The sequence below is a fragment of the Saccopteryx bilineata genome, chromosome 7, assembly GCF_036850765.1.
Source record: "Saccopteryx bilineata isolate mSacBil1 chromosome 7, mSacBil1_pri_phased_curated, whole genome shotgun sequence".
NCBI classification, from domain to species: Eukaryota; Metazoa; Chordata; class Mammalia; order Chiroptera; family Emballonuridae; genus Saccopteryx; species Saccopteryx bilineata.
In genome coordinates, this window is record NC_089496.1 from 106,529,055 (window position 1) to 106,550,178 (window position 21,124).

A 21,124-nucleotide genomic window follows, 5' to 3' on the forward strand; every position below is an offset into this window, starting at 1 on the left:
AGGTGTGACGTGTCTGGGTTTGTGGAGCTCTGTCTGTGCGCATGGTTCTAGCGGAGACCCAGACCCAGCCACACGGTGGATGTGAGACTCAAACGAAGCGAGACAGCGTCACCGCTCGAGTCTGCTGGTGGTTGAGAGGACAGGAAGGCCCGTGGCCTGGGCGACACTGCCCCTCCCCGGGGGCTGGGACCGGCTGCCCGGGATGGATTGCGAGAGCAGAAGCTGAGTGGAGGGATGCCGCCTCAGCGGGGAGGTCACAGCGAGGACCCTGGCCTTGCTCGAATGCGGGATGGCACCGGAGACAGGATCAAGGCCAGGGTGTAGAACTCAGACCCCCCCCCCCAGGGCAGTGACAACGTCTGCAGCAAGGTGGAGTGACGGGAAAGCCCTGCCTTCCGAAGCCCTGGAGGAGGATCCCAGATCCGGATCAGAGAACGTGCCCACAGCGTGTCATGTCTGACCGGCAGTCCGGTCCACTTCCCTGATGGGCTTTGCTGGTCTCAGGCTCCTCTTCACACGTGGCTGCTGAACGTGGGCCACACGAGGCCTGAAATCAAACAGCTCCAAGCCCTTAGACTCTCAGGCGAGGCAGGGAGCCAGCCAGCCCCTCACCGGGCCTGGTCATTCAGGAAGTGCTCGGCTTTTGGGGGCCTTGGGAGGAACAAATTGCAGGTGGGCAGTGACAGCGTCCGAGGCCGGAGCTTGTGTAAATGTTGGGTCCCAGAGGGAAAGCCCCTGTGGTCTCGTCCATCCCGTGTCGCGGTCTCTTGGATGCTGGCGAAGGCCTTTGACTTGGAAGCAGCAGGACCCTGCCCAGGTCTGTTTTCCATCTGTATTTACGTCCTTAGCGCTCTCCAGATGGATTTTTCTGTGATCTGACCTACTTTCCTTTGGCGTGTGTGCTTGGACTAATTAGCAGTGCAGGGGTCCACTGGTTGTGTTTGGAGAGCACCGCTGCTATGGCAACCGGAGTCTCCCCGAGGCCCGAGGCAGAGATAGAGCCGCTGAAGTTAGTTCTCCTCCAGGTGTCAGAGGTGCTGCTCTGTACTCGCCCTTCCTGCCTGGGCTCGGTCCCCTTGGACCTGGGTGAGACGTAAGCATCTGTAGCACACAGTTTACCTCTCAGTTCCTGGGACTTGGCAGGTTTGCTGATCTTTCTGGTGCGTATCAGTCAGGAACTTGAGAATAGATTCAGCTCTTTCTGTATTTATAGGCCAGACACATGGTGAGCGCATTAATACATGTTGACTTGCGCGTGGTTTAGATATGATGGGTGCATTCCTGGATGCATCCAGGTTTCTCGGGCATCTTGGAAATGTCAGTAGGAGGGTTGGCAGTTGACTCCGCTTACCTTCAGGGTCCTGGGCTATTCCTGCTGTGGTCCAGAGGCCCCCGAGGGGCTGTTTGGATTCGGGATCTCATCAGGGCCATGGTTAGGGGCCTTGGACATCACTGCTTGGTCTAGAAAGGCCATGCTGCTGTGCCTCTGCGCCTCCTGGGACAAACAGGGTGGAGTCTGGAGATTGGGCTGGGAGTGAAGAGGCGGTAAGGGAGGGAGGAGCCGCCGGGCCATGCCAAGGCGAGGCTTCCGGGAGGGAGATCTCAGTGAGCGAGTGAACGAGGGGAGTCCCGGAACCCTCTGTGGTCGCAGCTCCAATTACTGGGCTGGCCTGAGTGCGAGCTCAGTGCAGGTTTGAATGCAGGAGAGAATGAGTGATTGGAATGCTGACTGCTTGCAGTTTAATACTTTTTAAAAAAAAGATTTTATTTATTAATTTTCTTTTAGAGAAGGAGGGAGAGAGAGAGAAGGGGGAGGGGAGAAAGGGGGGAAGGGGGGAAGAGCAGGAAGCATCAACTCCCATATGTGCCTTGACCAGGCAAGCCCGGGATTTTGAACTGGTGACCTCAGCATTCCAGGTTGATGCTTTATCCACTGCGCCCCCACAGGTCAGGCCAGTTTAATATAAATACTTTTTAATGGGATCTGTGTTTTTATTGTACAGACCCATGATTTAGCCTTTGTGGAATGACTTGGGGTGGGGCGAGGGAGGGAGGAGGCAGCGGTAGCCAGACCGGCATGGGGTGCTGGGGGGTACAGGGGTGGTCTCCGCATTGTGAGCAGTTCTGCTGGATAACCAGGACTCCGGGGAGGCTGTGCTTTTGGGTTTCCTTAGTCAGACTTGCATGGTTTTTCTATCTTTCCCCTTTTGGGTAGCTGTTTTACTTGGTTCTGCCAACATATATCATATTTCCCCATGTATACGACACACCTTTTTCTGAAAATTTGGGGCCTAAAAACTGGGTGTGTCTTATACAATGGTTGTAGATTTTTCTACCTGCATTTCCTGCTTTTTCGCATGGATGAGGAGTTGTATGAATTTTATGATGGGTAAAACTTGAGTTCAATAACTTTATGTAATACATTTTTTTTTTCAAATTTCGGGCCCCAAAATTAAGGTGTGTCTTCTATATGGGAGCGTCTTACACACGGGGAAATACGGTACTGTATCTTAAGCTGCCTGGTCTCGGTCAGCTGGGGCTGCTGTGACAAAGATAACCAGACTAGGGGCTTAAGCAGAAGCGGTTGGTTCTCACAGTTCTGGAGTCCGGATGCTTGAGATCAGGGTGCCAGCGTGGCTGGGTGTTTGGTGAGGGCCCTCCTCCTGGTTTGCAGATGGTCTCCTTCTTACTCTGTCCCCACAGGGCGCAGGTAGGGAGGGGTATATTCTGTGTCTCTCTCTTTTTATGAGGGCATGCATCTCATCATGAGAGGGCCCTCGTGACCTAATCAAATCCTAATTACCTCCCAGAGGCCCCTCCGACAGACATCAGGGCATCAGGACTGGAACACAGGAGTTCGCAGGGACACGAACCTTCAGCCCAGCCCTCTTCCTCTCTCACACTCTCCCTTCCCACTTCTTGTGCTTTCTGTTGTACTGAATTACTAGATGACCAGGTTTGTTTTCACGGACGAGTAAAGGAAGCTTCGGAAGGTCTGAAATGAGGGTCTGAGGAGTTCTTCCCCCAGGACTTCACACAGACCCACTAACACGGGGGTGCAGGGGCCCAGATTCTGTGTGCTTCTCCCCGGGCGCTCGGTCCGGTGTTTGATATCAGCAGGATGGGGTCGGCCTACGACGTGATGTGTGTCTGTGCCACCTCTTTGAGGTGGTAGGGATTCTAAATAAAAGCATTTCACTTGAATGCCTTCCCATTTCCTTTATGGTATTGTAGTTAGGGGAAACCATCTCTTATAAAGAAGGGAAGAAAATTAGCACTGCTTTCATATATCTGTAGATAGATAGATAGATAGAGGTTTTTTTTTGAGAGAGAGAGACAGGAAGGGGGACAGAGGGCGAGAAGCATCATCAGCTGGTAGTTGCCTTCACTTTAGTTGTGCATTGATGCTTGCAGGGCCAAGCCAGTGTCCCCCTTGTTCAAACCAGTGACCTTGGGCTTTTCATGCTGGTGACCTTTGGGCTCAAGCTGGTGACCTTTTGGTATCATGTGGATGATTCACCCCTACTCAAGCCAATGACCCCACGCTGACGAGCCCATGCTCCGAGCCCGCGACCTCAGGGCTTCGAACGAGCCACCCCAGTGTTCTGGGTCAACACTTTATCCACTGTGCCACCACTGCTTCTCGGCCTTTTGGCCAAGATCAAGTGTAGGATCCACTGTGCCACCACCGGTCAGCCTCAGAGATGTTAATTACCTTTATTTCCACTGACCTGCAAATTAGATGCTTGCTCTCCTTTGCCAGGAAGCAGGGGCTCAGTATGGTTAAGCAGTTGGCTCAAGGCCACGCAGCAAACGAGGGAGAAGTCAGGACTTGAACTCTTGTCTCATTTCAAAGCCCTCGCTCATTGTAGCAAATGCTGACCTTCTCCGGATAAGGGCACTTGCATGGCTCTGCGCTTTTGCATGGAAAAAAAAAGTGAGCAGATGAGTTCTAGCTGTGGTTCCTCATCCCCCCCCCCCAGGTATTTCTCTAGTGACAAGTCTGGCTGAAGGCTATATACCCTCAGTGCCCAGGGAAGGAGTCATTTCATCAAAAAACTAAGTCTAGGGTAGTGCTTATGAAATTTGCGACTTTGTGCACTAAGGTTCTTTGGGCCCCTAGCTGCGTAGGGGGCCTAAGAGTTCATTGTTTTTCTGACAGAGAAACAAACCCTGAGGGTGTTGAGGGTGACAGGGTGACAGGGTGAACAAGTGGTAGGATGCTTGCCCCCCCCCCCCCCCCCCGGTGGCACCTGGCACTGACGCTGAGTGATGGCTTCCTGGGAGGTGCCTCCCAGAACAAGTCTCATCAGGCTGCCTTCTGACAGTGACCTTCCTGCGGGACCCACTCAGCATTAGCTATTTTCATATAAATGCGAAAGTAAACCTCAAGTGCTTCCTGGAGATGTCATGTCGTTGTGTGCCGGGGAAACAATTTGGATTTTCTGGCTTTTTATTGACACTGACCTTAAAGAAGAGCAGAGAGAGTCAACCCAGCGGGAAGCTCTGTCCCTGTCCCTCAACCGTATGGGTCCCACCACCCTTGGCCACCATTTTAGAAAACACTCAGTGTATGTGGGAGAATTGTAAAATATTTTGAGCATTTTTGTTGACATTTCATCGTCTGTTGGTGACAGCTCAGATACAGTCGGGCTTACTGTATGGTGGGCAAAGAAACATCAGGGAAGTGGAGGAGTGTTCCACGTCCCCATCAGAGGGCGGCCGTTAATGTAGCTGTGGGTCTGGGTTTGGGGGTTGGAGTGGGGTTGCCCTGAGCAGGGGTGCCCACACCTCCTGTACCCCAAAGGGGAGGAAGTCCTTCTCTAGCCTTTGTGAGAAGGCCCAGGAGCCAAAGCCTGTAGGGTTTCTGAGCCAGCCTGGAGTCAGGTGTGGGGACCTGGCTAGCTGGGCATGGTGGCCCCAGATGGAGCTTGGGGTGGGTGCTGGGGGCTCTGTGATGGGGTGTCACCCCCATTCCTGCGGGCCCGGCCTGTGTTAAGAATCACAGAGATGGGCCCGCTGATTGTATGTCACGGCAGACTGCCTGCCTCTTCCCTGTCGGCCCTCATGGTAGTGATAGGGGCCTGACTTGGGCCTCTCGGCTTGCCTGGACTCCATGTCTGCGGAGAACTCATCTGGTGGCTTAAGATGGGGTTGCAGACCCTGCAGGGGACCCTGTGCCTCTTCTCCCCAGCTTGCCCCAAACCTCCTCCACCTCCCCAATTGTGTGAAGGTGTCCTTGGAGGCCCCATCTGGCCTCTCTGGGAGGGGCAGTGCCACCTTCACATTTCTCTGTTCAGGCCTCAGTGGCTCCAGGGCCTGGCCACCCGCCGGCAGAGGCAGAGGCGGAGGCACCAGAGCCCGCACACATCTTCTTTTCCCAGGGCAGCCTGTTTACCTGCTCCTCCAGCCACGCTCCACGCTGAGGCGGGAGAGTCCATTTCCTTCCTCTGGGAGGGATGAGCCAGCCCTGTGGAGAGTGCCCCACACCACTCCGTGGTCAGCCTGGCCGGCCACCACGCCCCTCCTGGGGCCCCTGCATATATTTGCATTTCAAAGCCCCACAATTCTGGCGGCTGGGGACGGCTGGGGGAGGCGGTGTAGGTGCAGAGGGAGGGTCTTCGCCTTCCCTCCCCCTGGCCCCTTTCCGGAGGAGTCAGCGATGGAGCTTTGTGAAGATGCTGGTGTCGGGGCTGCTCGGGGTTGATGACATCACCGTGTCATACACAGAAGCCCGGCTGCTGGGGGGTTTAAGGGCAGATCCTTTTGGACCACACCGGCATTCACGCTCAGACTCGCGCGCCCCAGGCGGAGCCGCGCGCGCCGGCCACCCTCGCGCACACACTTAGGCGCGCGCCGGCCATCCTAGCGCGCGCACTTTCGCGGCGGTCGCTCTCCGGGCTCCGGATCGGCCCGAGCTGCAACTCCCTGCCGCTGCTGCCGCCGTTCCGGATGCCAGCAGCTGCTCCCCTCTGCAGTGCAGCAACCCCGGCCGCCACCGGCCGGCCCGCCCTGGGCTCCCGGCTGGAGGAAGCGCGCCAGGACGCTGGCCCTGCTCGTGGCTAGCCTGCTCGCCAGCGCGCAGCGAGGATGGGAGGGTCGCAGTCTCTGCAGCCAGTCCCAACCTGCGACCTGAACCCGGAGGCTTCCGAGGCCATGTAAGTGCTCCCCCAGCCGCCTGGAGCCCCCTCCTTCCCAGGAGAGGCTTCCTGGGCTTTGTTAGTGTCACCTCTCCTCATGCCCGGCAGCCTAGAGCTGGGGCTGGCCCTGGCTTCACGGCAGCCCTGCGTGGCTTTACCTGGTGGCTGCTCCTGGCATTTTGGTACCTGCTCTGCAACGAGCACCTTGTCAGCTCCAGGACACTGCCTCCAGGCAGAAATGACCCTCCTGGAATTCCATTTTTGTTATTCAGTCGCCCGGTGCATGGTGGTGGGGCTTCTACTGCCATCAACATCTCAACTCTGCACTCCTGCACGGTGGTATTTCTTGCAAGGGGACAGGGGCCTGCCTCTTGGGAAGAACCTTTGAGTGTGGCAGTTCCGTGCCCATGAGACAGACCAGTTTAGGGGCATTCACTCGCATGGCCAGGCAGATGGCATGGAGCATCCCTGGTGCATATGCTGTCGGCTTAGCCAAAGCAGCCACATACTCTCTGGTGAACACTGTCGAGGACAAGGCCGCTTGCTATTCTTAGGAAAGGCAGCCAAACAGTCTTGTCATTGGTCCATTGGACGAGGCAGGATTTGACTGTGCATTGATCCAGGAATCTGATCTTTCCTGTAAACCACAGAGCTAATGTGCTGTGTAGTGGCCTTGATGCTGGATGGGTGTTTACGAGAATTGCTGTTTCTGTGTGGTCGTCTCCATTACCTACCCAGGCATATGTGGAGGATGGGGCTTATTGAATCGATGATCTGGTGGCCGATCTGGCCTGCCAGGCCAGGCCGTATTTCAGCAGGTCAGCCTTGTATACAAAGTAAACCTCCACATTGCAGCCTTGCCTACTCTCTTCCCCCACCCCCACCCCCTGTAGGGAAGAGTGTTTTCTGAGAAGAGCATTTTCTGGGGACGTGGGGGAAGGCGTGGTGAAGTGGTTGTTTCATGGGAGCCCTCGTGTAGATGAGGAGATGGCTGGGGTTGGGCTGTGTGTGTTGTAGTAGAGGACGGACTGCCATGTGGGGCTTCCTCACTCATCCCCACGCTCCGGCTTCAATGAGGAGCTGGCTCAGCGTGGTGATGTAATGCTAGGCTGAGCCTCCTGGGTTTCCAGCGAACCTCACTTAGGAGCAGGTGTGCGCCGATCATTTGTCTTCATCCCTGTAGCTCGAGAGAGCATCAGCTTACAATGGAGGCAGATCAGGTTGGAGGCTTTTTGTTGGCCTTTTTTTTTTTTTTTTTAAAGTGCTCTGAGCCTACGCTTACCCTGCTGCCTGCCCTGGTTTTCGTCCACGTGCATGCAGCATTGTTAGGTGCATGGGAATACGGACTACCATGGAGGATTCGAGCTTCAGCAGAAAAGGATAATTTCAACATTATTATTATTATTATTATTATTATTACTATTTTTGTTAAAGTCTCTAAACTGGAACTCAGTTGACCAGGCACTCACTAGCTGTCCCGGCTTAGACCTGCCAGAGAGCTTGAGAGATCTGGAAAACATACTGGGAAAATAGGCTTCTCTGAGCCAGTGGAAATCCAGCTTCCCAGTCGCCAGCCTCCCTGCCCTCTTCCCAGTTGAGTTAATAAATGACCCGCAGTCTGTTGGGTGAGGCCTGAGTTTGGAGAGATGCTGTTAGAGACCCTGCCTTTTTGGATCAAGTAAGTCCCCTAAGGTTCTGCCCCGTGGGGACAGTAGTGTTTAAATGAAACCCCTGGTTGATTTACCACATGGCGATGGGAGCCCCTTATGGAATGTTGCAAAGTTGACTTGATCCTGATATCCGGCCCTGTGGCTTTTTCCCTGGGCGGCTACTTTGTATGTAAATACAGCTCTCTACCATAGAATACTTACTCATTCACAAAACCCCACCTTCTCTCCCCTGAGTTTTTGTTTTTTGTTTTTTAAGTGGGGAGAGAGAAGTGTTTGGGGCTGCTGCCCTTCCTAGCAACCACTCTTCTCTAAAATTCCATCCCTGCTCTCTGAATAACCTGGGCTGCTTTTTCTACTACCGATTTGCTCATTTCCATTCTAGAAGTTTAAAATAATGTATCGTGGGAGAACACCCGTTTTCTGCACAGGCTCAAGCCTTCCACTCTGGTATGTGTTCCCATGCATCTGAAAATGCGTGCACGTGGAACACACCAGGCAGCGTGGTGTGTGCTCTGTGGCCGGGAAGACACTTCCTCTGTAAGACGATGCTGTCAGGGCGGCAGGGATGGCGATGACTCAGGGTGCACACCTGCTGTAAGGCACCATCTGTGACATCTGGGGTCTGGAGTGTTTTCTCTTTTTCTCCCGTGGTTCCCTGCAAATGATCGGCTGAAGGAGGGACCCAGGCCCGTGCCTGAGAGAGAAACCAAAGGACAGAGGAAGATGGAGACGATGTGGCAGGGCCTGCAGGATTTTTTAGTTGTTGTTCTAGGTGAGTTGTTGGGGGTACCCATGGGGCTGATTTGGTAGCTGCAGCTGATAGCTCCATTCTGACCAGGCTGCATATGGTAGGATAAGGAGGGAGGGAGATTGGGAGTCCAGTGCCTCTGTTTTGGGGAGGAGCAGCAGGGAGGCTATGGAGTTGGGAGTTGGGGCAGGGTCATGGGGGTTCAAGCATTCATCACCCTTTTGACTCCCAGGGTGGTCCACAGCCCCCTCTGGTGGCTGGTGAGAAATGCAGAATCACAGACCAGCTGATTTGTACAGATGCCCGTGTGACTTATAGGCAAGAAAGTTTGAGAAGCCCTGAGCTAGTTAAGTCCACCTGGTCTACAAGAAACCTCTGGTCACTTCTCTAGCTGCTTCTTTACTGTCTGGTCGCCAGCAGTCTCCGTTATTTCCAAGTGGAAGAAGGGCAGTGGGGGAGGAGAATCCGCTGCAGGAACACTCCCCTCTCGGCGTGACGGGTGGGAAGTGCACAGGAAAGGGGCAGGAAGCACTCCAGGTGATGGGTCTGCAGCCACCGACTCGACCCTGTCTACCTTCCTCAGCTGCCCCTGTGGCTTGGCTTCCGCTAACCACAGCGGTGTTGGGTCCCTTGTCCTTTGCGTAGTTGAAGACCCTTGTTCCAGGGACTCCCTCAGCTTCCTGCAAATTCTCACACCCTAGCCACCAAAGGCAGCAGCCAGGGTTCGTTGTCATCTGAGAGAGCCAGGGGCTGTTCTGATGACAAGTTCAGCCTGCTTCAATGGTCACACCACTCATGTCCCGGGCTCTGCAAAACCAGTCACAACTAGGCCATCCATGCCCCGTAGGCAATTCATGCCTAGTAGACCCATGAGGATCAAGACAGAAGGGCCAGGATGGAGGGAGGGATGTGAGGACGGATGAGGCGACAGGCCCTGGTGATCGGCGAGACGGGAGCGGGGAGGTTAAAGACAGTGGTTTTATGCTCGGATGACTAAGGCAAGGATGTGGCATTTGCCGAGTCGAGAGCACTGGACTGACAGCACGTCCGGGGGAAAGTTGATGAGTTTGGGCTGGGATCTGAGAAGCAGGTGGGGTCAGGTTGTCGCTCAGAGAGTGGCCAGGACCAGGAAGCGATCCTGGGCAAACACCTCACTGGGCTGAGTGGGTCCAGTAGGGGGATTGGAGCTCCACCATCTTTGGTCACAGATGAGAAAGGAGAGACTTGGTCCCTTTCATCCTCGTGTGGCTCCTGACCCTCTGTTTCCATCTCCGGTGGCTGGTTATGTTCCGCTGCCCCTCAGGGCTTCTCAGAGGTGAGGCGCCACGTCTGCGGAGACTGGAAAGGACTCCGCCTGAGAATTTGCCAGCATTGAAGTCACTCAGAGGCCGGAAGGGGCCGCCCGGGCTCCTGGCAGGAATCTTTCTTTCGGCCTCATTGGCTCTCTTCCAAAGCCTTCTTTCTGGAGGCGACCCTCGGCTAAGTCATTCAGCTTAAATGACAGCGTTCCTGCTGCGGGCTGTGGGCAGCAGTTTCTGTGTTCCTGGAAGCCGATTTCACTTTGGATCTTCTTGTTGGACAAGATAGTAGAGTTTCACCCCCCTCCCCCGCCCCCCAAAGTGAACAAGCTGCAATGTTATCTGGAGAATGGGAGTTGCCTGGATCCCAAAGGCACCTCCTGGGAGCTGTCTTAGTTCAGGTTGCTATAACAAAACCACCATCGCTTTAATGTGGCTTAAACAGCAGACATTTATTTCTCGGGGCCCATAACAGGGGCAGTTCTGGTTTCTGGTTTACAGATTGCCATCTTCTTATGTCCTTACCCGTCAGAGAAGGGGAGGAGGCAAGAAAAGTAAGCTCTCCATGTCTCTTCTCAAAAGGGCACTAATCCCTTTATGAGGGCTCCACCCTCATGATTGAATTACAGCCGTCCCTTGCCCTATCGCGGTTCACTTTTCGCAGTCTCACTGTATTGCAGATTTTAAAATTGTTTATATCTAATTTTGTATCACGGGTATTTCGCTGTATCGTGGGATTTTTCAGTATATAGGTATTTTTATAAATTTATTATCTTAATTATTTAGAAAGTGCATAAGCATAGGAAGTATTTATAAAAGTGGGGGGAAAGTTAATAACAGTGTGGCAAAGGTATATAAGAGTGTGGGGACGGTTTATATAGCCTTTAAGTATATATATATAAATAATAGGATCAATATAAGGTCACTACCTTCGCCAATTTTCACCTATCACGGGGAGAGGGGAGTTCCTGGAACCTAACCTCCGTGATAGATGAAGGACCACTGTACATTAGGGATTAGAGCAGGGGTCCCCAAACTCTATACACAGGGGGCCAGTTCACTGTCCCTCAGACTGTTGGAGGGCCGGACTATAAAAAAAACTATGAACAAATCCCTATGCACACTGCACATATCTTATTTTAAAGTAAAAAAAGAAAACGGGAACAAATACAATATTTAAAATAAAGAACAAGTAAATTTAAATCAACAAACTGACCAGTATTTCAATGGAAACTATGCTCCTCTCACTGACCACCAATTGAAAGAGGTGCCCCTTCCGGAAGTGTGGTGGGGGCCGGATAAATGGCCTCAGGGGCTGCATGCGGCCCGCGGGCTGTAGTTTGGGGACCCCTGGATTAGAGTTTCAACATACAGATTTTGGGAGCACCACAAGCATTGAGTTCATGGCAGGTACTTTTTCCTTGGATATTATTCCTAGATATGTCCAGCAGTGTTCTTTAAGGTGGTCTGATGGCAAAAACATTCCGAGGTCCTCCTGGTAGCTATCCGTTATCCCAGGGGTCATGCCATCCTTTTTCACTGGGGCACTGAGATGGGGAACCTGCTGATGGGGGGGCAGGCAGTTAGAACCGGGGTGCTGATTGAATGACTGTGGACAAGTGTTACAGCCAGGTCATGAGATTCTGGGCCAGTCTCTTTCCATGGACCTGTCTGGCCCCATCCCCATGTTTCTTTCTACTGTTTAGGGCCTCTTTCTGTGGCTATAGTTTTGGTTGCCTAGAAACCCCTTTAACCTGAAATATGATTGGCTGTTCTTGACAGATGGATTGCCTGAGGCCAGGGCAGCGTACCCAGGGTCAGCAAAAACACATCGAATCATTCCATCCTTTCCCTCTAAGACAAACGATGAGGACTTAGGCATTGTAAACAATTGTTCCATGACAACCAGTTGTTCGTGCACTAATGCTTTTGTTGCGGGCTGGACAGGAGCCTGGGGAGAGGGCGTGGCCACAAAGGACGCAGTCAGTGGGAACCGCCCCTACACAGCCACCCTGTGTTGGAAGTGGCAGCTCAGATGCCAGTGTCTGTTTGCATTTTCAAGTGCACTTGAGCAGTTGTTTCTGGAGAGCAGGTGTGCGGTAGGGGCGTCGGCAGACAGGGCAGCCGGGCTGGGTCTGCAGGGTCAGAGCAGAGAGAGGGGAAGGCTCTTCCTCTGAGCCTTGCTGAGTCGACGCGGCTGGTTTCCGTTATGGAAATAGTGTCACCATCAATCCTGCGGAGAAGGCAGCCTTGCTCCCGTGTTGTCGATGGAAACTGAGGCCTCCAGGTGGCTTTCATCAGGGGGTCAGCAAACGTTTTCTATAAAGGGCCAGGTAGTAAATATTTTAGACTGTGGAGGCCAGGTGGTCTTTGTCGCCACAACTGAACTCTTCTGGTTGAGGGCAGAAGCGGCCACAGACAATTTAGTAAACCCATGTTCCAGTAGAACTTGATTTTCAAAAAACGGGAGGCAGGTTGTAGTTCGCAGCACCCGGGTCGTGCGGCTGGTTGGCGTGGACCCATGTCCCCTTCCCTCACGGGACAGCCTCATGGCTGTTTTTCCAAACATGGGTCCTCAAGAGTCTTCGCGCCGGGCACTGTCTTTGTTTCTCTGTTCTCTTTCTCTAAGACGTCTCATCTGGGCTTGTGGGTTTAATGCTCTTATGTATCATGCAGAACATCCCGTTTGTATCCAGCCATCCCTTTCATCTGAGCCCTGGACTTACTCAGCTGTTTACTTCTAATTTCTTCTCGGGTTTCTGAGGGGAGCTCAGGCTTAACCTGTCCAAAATAGAACTGACGGCCTCCTTCCTCTCAAAAGCAAAATAACATCCGTGCAAACTCAGTCCCCACCTCAGCCCGCAGCGCCCCGTCCACCCAGCTGCTCCCGTCAGAAGCCTGGTAGTCAAACCTTCTCCTTTTCTCTCACCTCCTTTCCTCCTAAAAATCACACTTTTTCCCTGTATCTGCTTCCAGTGCTATTAATCTGAATCCAACCCCCTGTGGGGGTCTACAGGCCTGCAGTTCTAACCCCCTCCCTGCCCCTCCTCTCGCCTGCTGTTCTCCAGCCACACTGGTCACTTGTCAGTTCTTAGACTCACCTGCCTCAGAGCCTTTGCACGTGCTGCCAGCTGTCAGAGAGCATCCTGGCCCCAGCTGGCTGTCCAACAGAACCTTCTGCCATGACGTAAGGTTCTCTAATCTGTGCCGTCCAGTGTGGTAGCCTGCTCTAGCCTGCTTGCCACATGTGGTCATTGAGCACGCGAAATGGGGGTAGTGCCTCCAAGAAACTGAATTGTAAATTTTCTTGAATTTTATTGCCGCATGTGGCAAGTGGCGTGCTTGTCTCGGACATCGCTGCTCTGTGTATTCTCATTTGAGTTATTCGTGGTACTCATCACAGTCTGGTTGATCTCTTTTAACTAGTTTCATCAGAACGTGAGCAGCGTCAGGGCGTTCCGCTTGTTTGTGCTTGTATCGCAGCACCCAGCGCAGTGCCTGCTACTTCGTGGGTACTCAGGAAATAGTGTGTTGCATGAATGCATGCATGCGGGAATGAATGAATGAATGAATGAATGAATGTCTTTCTAGCAAAAAGAGCCATAGGCGCATGCTCCACACAGCGTGCTGAGGGGCTCTGCAGTTGAGGACTTGGAGAGGCAAGGAGAGAGAGGCTTGCCGGACCTTGGGCATTAGGTTTCTGTGGGCCTGACACGAGTACCTTATCCACTGCCACAAAGACCTTGGCTCACCACTCTGCCTGTTGTTATCGAGCGGCATCGCAGGGTCCTGGAGTGCCCTGGTTAGGGGAGGCGTGACCCTGCCTAGGAGCATCCCAGGAAAGAATAGAAAGAATGTAGTGCAGGCTGCAGCGGTTGGCCCGGTCCCCTTCCCACAGCCCTGCTCTGTCCCCTGCCCCCCTCTTGTCTCTTCTTCTGGATGCTTTGCTCTTCTTAGACGTCTGTGTTCTCCCAAACCACTGCACGCAGCTCCCGCCTCTCTCCTGAGCACTGCCTTCTGTCTGCCTCTTGGTGCCTCTCTTCCCTGCCTGCATCTCCTTCCACCTGAGGATGCATCTGCGAGTGCTCCGGAGCCAGTGAGGAGGCTGGGTGAGACCTGAGCAGTGAATTACCTTTCTTCCTGCATTTGTAGCCCTTGCAAAGGTGAGGAGCCCCCAGGCACCGGGCAGGTGGACCTTCAGCACAGTGCCCATCACAGCTGTGCCCGAGTGAGCTGATGGGTGGCAGACCTCCGCAGGTGTGTTCTTGCCCGCCTGCGGTATTGGGAAAGCTTGACTTCCTCTGGGTCTTCTGCTTCCATCTTTTCCTCTGCTTGCTCCTTAAATGGAAGCAGCAGCAGCTACCGGCTCTGGGCTCGGTTTGCTCCAGCCCTGCGAGAAGGCAGCTCGGAAGAGCTCTAGGTCCTTAGGAGGCTGACACCCCGCCAACTGCTGGGCCGTTTCGCCATCAGCATCCCAGCTTCGCGGATGCCGGGGTTCCGTGGTGTCTCAGAGCCTGAGAACCTCCCAGCTGGGCCCGTCAGGACCTTGGACAACACAGAGGGCTTTTTCGTAACAGAACATTATTTTAAATCCCACAAACACATCATTTGTCAAATATCACTCAGGCCTTTCCTGCCAGCCATTATTCAGAGCGAGTCAGGTAGTTATTTTATCATTTTACTTTAACTTCCAGTTTGCCCAAAATACATCTTTTTAGATGGACCATATCATTTGGTAAGCTTCCCCCTGGGGCAGTGAAATAGCTTAGACTGCAGATTCTCTCTCCTGAGGATGTGTGGTAGACAGTTCATTAGGGGACAGAGATGACCGAGAAGATGGGTCCTCGGGTCAGGCCTTCCCTTGGGTCATAGCTGTGCCTTTGCCCTAACGTGTGGTCTTTGGTTCCGACTCCGCCCATTTCCCCAGATGTTCTAGTGGTCAGTGTCTAAGGAAGGCGGGCATTTATACCGTTCGTCCTCTGGTTGGGAGTGGCTGAAGACACGCTGCCATTTGTTGGGTTGAAGCTTGACATCTGTTAGAGGGCGGGGCTGCTCTTTGTCCCTGCTGGGGGACAGTCCCACGGTGGCAGTTGCCAACCTGTTGGCGGGCGCCCACCCAAGAGGAGCGAGCCTCCTGCAGCTTTCCCGTGCAAGCCCAGGCTTTAATGGGGACCAGAGCTGGTCCCTCTGGAACTTCAGACGCAGTCTGGGTCTAGGAGGGCCCTGCTGGGAGCTGCTAATTGTTCATTGTTCTACATTAAAGGGACACTCCTAGAATGGTCTGGAAGTATTTTCCCTCCAGGAAGAAGGCAGAAGAGGCGGCTTTACTTCAGGGAAAACATCTGTGCACATGTAGGCTGTGCGCGCAGTTTCCCAGCCCAGCCTGGGTCAGAAGAGGATCTGTGACTGTTGATTTCTTTAATGGTCCAGGCGAGGAAAACAGTGACCCTGAAGACGCTCTCTCGGAAGGCAGGGCTGCTGGGGGTGGGGTGGGGTGGGGTAAGGGTCATCACTCAGCATCAGTCTTGCAGGAACTCTGCTCTTGGGAGAGAAGGAAGGAGCAGAGTCACTTAGAGTGTGTGCAAGAGGCAACTGGCCTGTGGGGGGCCGGGGGCTGACCAGGGTCCCTAACCCTAACCCTGCTCACTCCAGCCTGAGTATGTTTCTTTTCAGATGGGCTTTGCCTGTGGCCCTCGCTAGCACCTTCTGCACCTTCTGTTTCCAGTGGGGTTCGGGGAAGAGACAATTCAAACTGACTCAAAGAAAAGAGGGACTCTGTCTCCTGTGAATAATGGGATTTTTCCAGGGATAATTGCCAGGATGGATTTAGAAAAAGAGGACCCACCCCTCCAAAGAAAACTTGGGGGGGCCCTGAAAAACCCACAGCATCCGAGATTGTGGCTCTTAGAGTAATCTTCTTGGACCTGCGGCAGGTGATTTACTCCCGGATTCCTGGGGCTGCCCCTCGCTAGCCTCCTGCCGTGTCTGGTGGGTGGTCAGCTGCTGGGGTTTTCCAAGTGTAGCCTGGGGTGTCCGCAGGGACCTAGATCCAAGCTGGGGAGGTGAGGGGACCAGAGGAGAGCCGTGCTCCGGGCCCTGGCCCTAAGTTGGTCTACACACTGCCTTTCTGAGCTCAGCCTGTGTCATCTCCCTAACGTGGAGGCTGGCCTGCTCCTGGGAAAACCCTTGGGTGTCTTGGCACCTGTAGTATCCTTAGGTACCAAGGCAAAGCTTGAGGGAGGTGACCTGAGACCCAGGGATGGCAGTCGGCAGGAGGAGTCACGCATGGCTGGAAGCTTCTAGCAGTGTTTTCCTGGAGCCTAGAGGCTGGGGCTCTGGACACAGATACAGGTGGGTCAGTGGGAGGAGCTCCAGGTAAGACGGGAAAGGTGTACTCTGGCGAGTCAGTGCCTCGGCGCTGTCCGTGAGTGCGGGGAGAGCAGGGCTTCAGTAGTAGAGCTGTCTTGGCTCTTGTCCCTCACGTCTGACTGTTCTGGTAACGGTTGAGGGGAGAGAGTGTGCACACCAGCCCTGTGGACCACACGCCTCTCCCAGGCGTAGTTCTGACCACTCGGCCAGACTGCCCAGTCCTGAGGCTGCCCCAGACTCGAAGGCCACTGCAGCACTGAGTCTTGGCCCTGTGGTCACCAGGGGCCTGCTCAGGGGACAGGACAGAGGACAGGGGGCTAAGCACAGGCTGCGGCCAGCAGAGCCCTCTCCCCTCTGCATTTTCTCTCGTGTCTGCCTTCCCTGCGTGAGTCTGTCGCTGTTGCCGTGGTCCTGCCCGTGGCTCAGTGGGCCATGCTTGGGTTCTTCCTCCCGACCGGAAGTCCTCTGTTTCCTCAGTGTCTTTCGGACTGGTGAAAGGGGTCCATGCATATTTTATTTGGACCAGAGAGGCTGCCACTCCCTAGATAAAAGAGGGAAGACTATGCCTAGATCAGCGGTAACCAGCCCATCTCCACTGTTAAGAACTGTGCAGAATTGTCAGATATTCCTTTAAAAACATTAGTGGACCTAGCTCAGTGCCAGCCTGTCCTGGGTTCCTGGGCACATGGCATTGCCGGCTCCCTCTGCACTTGGGATGGTCGGCTTCCCCAGCCTCAGTTATGACATCAGTGACATGGGTTTCACACCCCATCCCCTCTCTGTTGGAGAAGGATTCTGCACACCAGAAAGAGAATGCATACTGGTATTTGGGGACTCTGGAGAAGAAATGTTACATAGTATGTTTAGAAAATATGCTTGTGGCCCTGGCCGGTTGGCTCAGCGGTAGAGCGTTGGTCTGGCGTGCAGGGGACCCGGGTTCGATTCCCGGCCAGGGCACATAGGAGAAGTGCCCATTTGCTTCTCCACCCCCCCCCCTTCCTCTCTGTCTTTCTCTTCCCCTCCCGCAGCCAAGGCTCCATTGGAGCAAAGATGGCCCGGGTGCTGGGGATGGCTCCTTGGCCTCTGCCCCAGATGCTAGAGTGGCTCTGGTCGCGGCAGAGCAACGCCCCGGAGGGGCAGAGCATCGCCCCCTGGTGGGCAGAGCGGAGCCCCTGGTGGGCGTGCCGGGTGGATCCCGGTCGGCGCATGCGGGAGTCTGTCTGACTGTCTCTCCTCGTTTCCAGCTTCAGAAAAAAAAAAAAGAAAAGAAAAGAAAATATGCTTGTGTGGGTTCTTTTTTTTTTAATATAACATAACTCCTAGACAACTCTGGTGAAGAAAACCCTGAAATACTGATACATTGCACAAAAGGATACATTAGTATCACTCAGTTCAACTGTTTCTAACAAGAAAACCCCTGAGTGCCTATGAAGTGGAAAAGAAGGCCCTAAACCTGGGAACCCAGCCTGGGCAGAGGCGGTTTCTTTAATAACATAGTTTCTGTTCTTTGTGCTCACTCTCCCGGGCTCACAGTTTGCAGTCTGGGCTCAAAATTTTTATAGTATATCATATTAGTAATTTCTTGGATACAGTTTATCCTGCTTCTCCAAATGTGACCTCCCAACCACCAAAACTCAGGGCTTGAATGCCTGGCATGGCGCCTGAAGGGAGCCAGAAGCTTTGCTGGAGACGGTATGAATTGCCCAACTCTCCAGACTCTGGGAAATCTCTCCCCCATATCCAGATGTAATCTTTTATTTGTAAAAATATTCGATGCACTTGGAGCAGTCAAGCTGTAAGCTCCACCAGGCCCAAGTGGCAGAATGGTGGCTGCACGTGAGGATTGGGGCAAAGAGGATACAGCAGGTGCACCCTGGCTTGCAGAGAGCTAACGGGCTTATGGGGGAGGCCAGTGCCATGCACCCGAACCATGAACATGGGTGTTACAGGCATGGGGTGAAGACCTCAGCATTCAGTGGAGGTGAAGCAATGGAGATACAGCACCGGAGGGCTGCATGGAGGAAGTGACACTTCAGATGAGCCTAGAAAGGAGAACAGGTATCTGCTGGGCAGGAAGGCACACCAGGTGGAGGGAGTTGCAGGAGCGAGTTCAGAGGGGCCAGGAAGGTCCTGGAGGGGGTGGCACAGGCAGGGTATAGGACTTGGCCTGAGTAGGTGGCACACAGGGTGTGCAGATGGGGTGTGGAACCCGAAATAGCGGGGGGGGGGGGGGCTAATCTTGAAAGGTTCCTCTTAAGGAGTTTAAACAACAGTTGGGGGGCTTTGATGGAGTTAAAAAGGGAGCCTTGTGATCAGATTAGATTTGTGTTCAGGGGGATAAAAAGGAGAGAAAGCCCACCTTTGTTCTTTGTTTCTTTCTGTCTCGCGCACTTAAGTTGAACCTCTCTCATTCCGAGTTTCCAAATCTGTAGCCCAATGAGATTGGGCGGCCTCATTCTTTTAATTGGATCCTTATTAGCATTCAGAGCTTGTCTTCTTGTTTTACTATTGTTTGGAAATTGGCTTTCCTGAAATTTTCCCTTGTGCTCCTCCCTGGTTAATAATAAAGAACTTCAGTCCCTCCACTCTCATACGGATAATGGTTTTGCGCAGAAGACACTGCTCACCAGGGGAGCGGGCTGTTCCACAGGGGACGAGGCGACATATGCCCAGTGCCCACGGCTCGTCCTAAGGGGAAAATACAATGTCATTTTATTTAATATCCCACTATATGTGTAGACAATATATATTCCCCTCCCACCCCTGAAAAACATATGGCCTTGTAAGTGGCTGTGCTGATCAGAGCTGCCGAGAGCGCTGGTTGGACTGATGTGTCAGGAATGACTTAGAGCAGTGGTCTCCAACCTTTTTTGGGCCACAGACCGGTTTAATGTCAGAAAATGTTTTCACGGACTGGCCTTTAGGGTGGGATGGATAAATGTATCACGTGACCGAGACAAGCGTCAAGAGTGAGTCTTAGATGGATGTAACAGAGGGAATCTGGTCATTTTTTAAAAATAAAACATCGTTCAGACTTAAGTATAAATAAAACGGAAATAATGTAAGTTATTTATTCTTTCTCTGCGGACCGGTACCAAATGGCCCAGGGACCAGTACCGGTCCGCGGCCCGGGGTTTGGGGACCGCTGACTTAGAGCGAAGTTCACAGAGCAGGAGGGCGGCTGGGACGGAAGGGTTGCAGGGAAGCGTTCTCACTGGGCAGGAGCTGGAACAGAGGGCAGGCCGCTGCGGCTGCAGGTGCGATTCGGCAGAGCGGGTGCCTGTGCCCAGGGCTGGAGGAAAACTGGGATGACGGCCCAGCGCGTGGACAGCTCCGAGGTGAAAGGTGTCCTGCGCAGCAGGACAAGGACACTGGGGCTGCCAGGTTGCAGTTACATGCACGTGGAGTTAGGAGACAGTGTATGGAGGTGGGGGCGTCCAGGTGCCAGAGTCAGGTGTGGCCCTCCGCACTCCACCAAGGCTCCTGTGGAGCTCCAGGCGCTGGGGACAGCGAGGGCGCTGTGAGCTCTCTGGGGAAACGAAAGAGCAAGGCCCCCGAGCCCCGTGTCTCCCGTGGGTCCACCTGTCAGGAAGCAAGTCCGTGTTTTCCCTCATGGGACCCGGATGGCGCTCAAGCGGAAAGCCTGGGAGACGCAGCGATGGGCCAGGCGAGCTCACCCCGGAGCCCCTCGCTCTGAGTGCCCACATCTTCCCCTTCTCTCTCCCCGCTCCTTTCATTCAGAGGCACGGCTGCCGAGTCCTGGGGTGAAGACTGTCTGAGGGGGAAAGGGAGGCCCTTCTCAGAGGGTCACAATGATCTTTTCTTTCTTTTTATTCTTTTATTTTTTCTGAAGCTGGAAACGGGGAGGCAGTCAGACAGACTCCCGCATGCGCCCGACCGGGATCCACCCGGCACGCCCACCAGGGGGCGATGCTCTGCCCATCTGGGGCGTCGCTCTGCTGCAATCAGAGCCATTCTAGCACCTGGGCAAACTTTGCTCCAATGGGGCCTTGGCTGCGGGAGGGGAAGAGAGAGAGAGGAAGGAGAAGGGGAGGGGTGGAGATGCAGATGGACGCTTCTCCTGTGTGCCCTGGCTGGGAATCGAACCTGGGACTCTTGCACGCCAGGCCGACGCTCTACCACTGAGCCAACCGGCCAGGGCCACAATGATCTTTTCAACAACATAAATCGGGCTTAGTCCTTCCCCCGGCATAATGATGTCCCAGCTCCTCCTGCTGACTTTCTCCTCCTCGTCCACGTCCGTTCTCCACGGGAGCCTGACGCCCATTCCTTGTGCTCAGCAAGCTCTGTCCACCTCAGCTCTCCGTGTGTGATCTCTGCCTGCAGCCATCTCTCCCTGGCTCTGTGACAACTGGCTGCTTCTAGGGAAGCCCCCTGTGCACCCAGAGCCCAGGACAGACCCTGTCATGTCAGCACTTGGGTCTTGCTGGTCACAGCTTCTCTCTGCGTGGCTGCAAATTGATTCAGCAAATAGTCCCTTGAAGTTTACTGCTTAATTTTACAATTTCTCGCCCACAGCCGTTTTAGCTCTGTGTGTGTGTGTGTGTGTGTGTGTGTGTGTGTGTGTGTGTGTTTAAGGGGTGTTGAATGTGTGGGAAGACCAAGAAAATCACATTTTTTTCCTCTCATCACTCTGTAAACTCATGAATCACTGGTACAGCTGCCCCCTGACTACAGGGAGCTTTAAAGAAGCTATGCCGATACTTTGTGTTTCTCTGATGAGGTTGAGCTGAAGGGTACAACAGTCTCGGTTGTAGAGTTTAACACTGGAAGGGTTAGAGAGAGGACAAATGCCTTCTAACTGCCGGGCATTGTGCAAGTTACTTGACAGACATAAATTCAGCTGTCAAAGCAACCCCATGCCTTTGCTGGTACTGC

General features: G+C 53.7%; 1 protein-coding gene across 23 annotated transcripts in view; it reads left to right on the forward strand.

The window, feature by feature from the left end:
- The window catches only part of TACC2 (transforming acidic coiled-coil containing protein 2), a 203,378-nt gene that overhangs the window by 122,879 nt on the left and 59,375 nt on the right, over positions 1-21,124 (forward strand). The gene's annotated exons all lie outside the window — the stretch shown is intronic.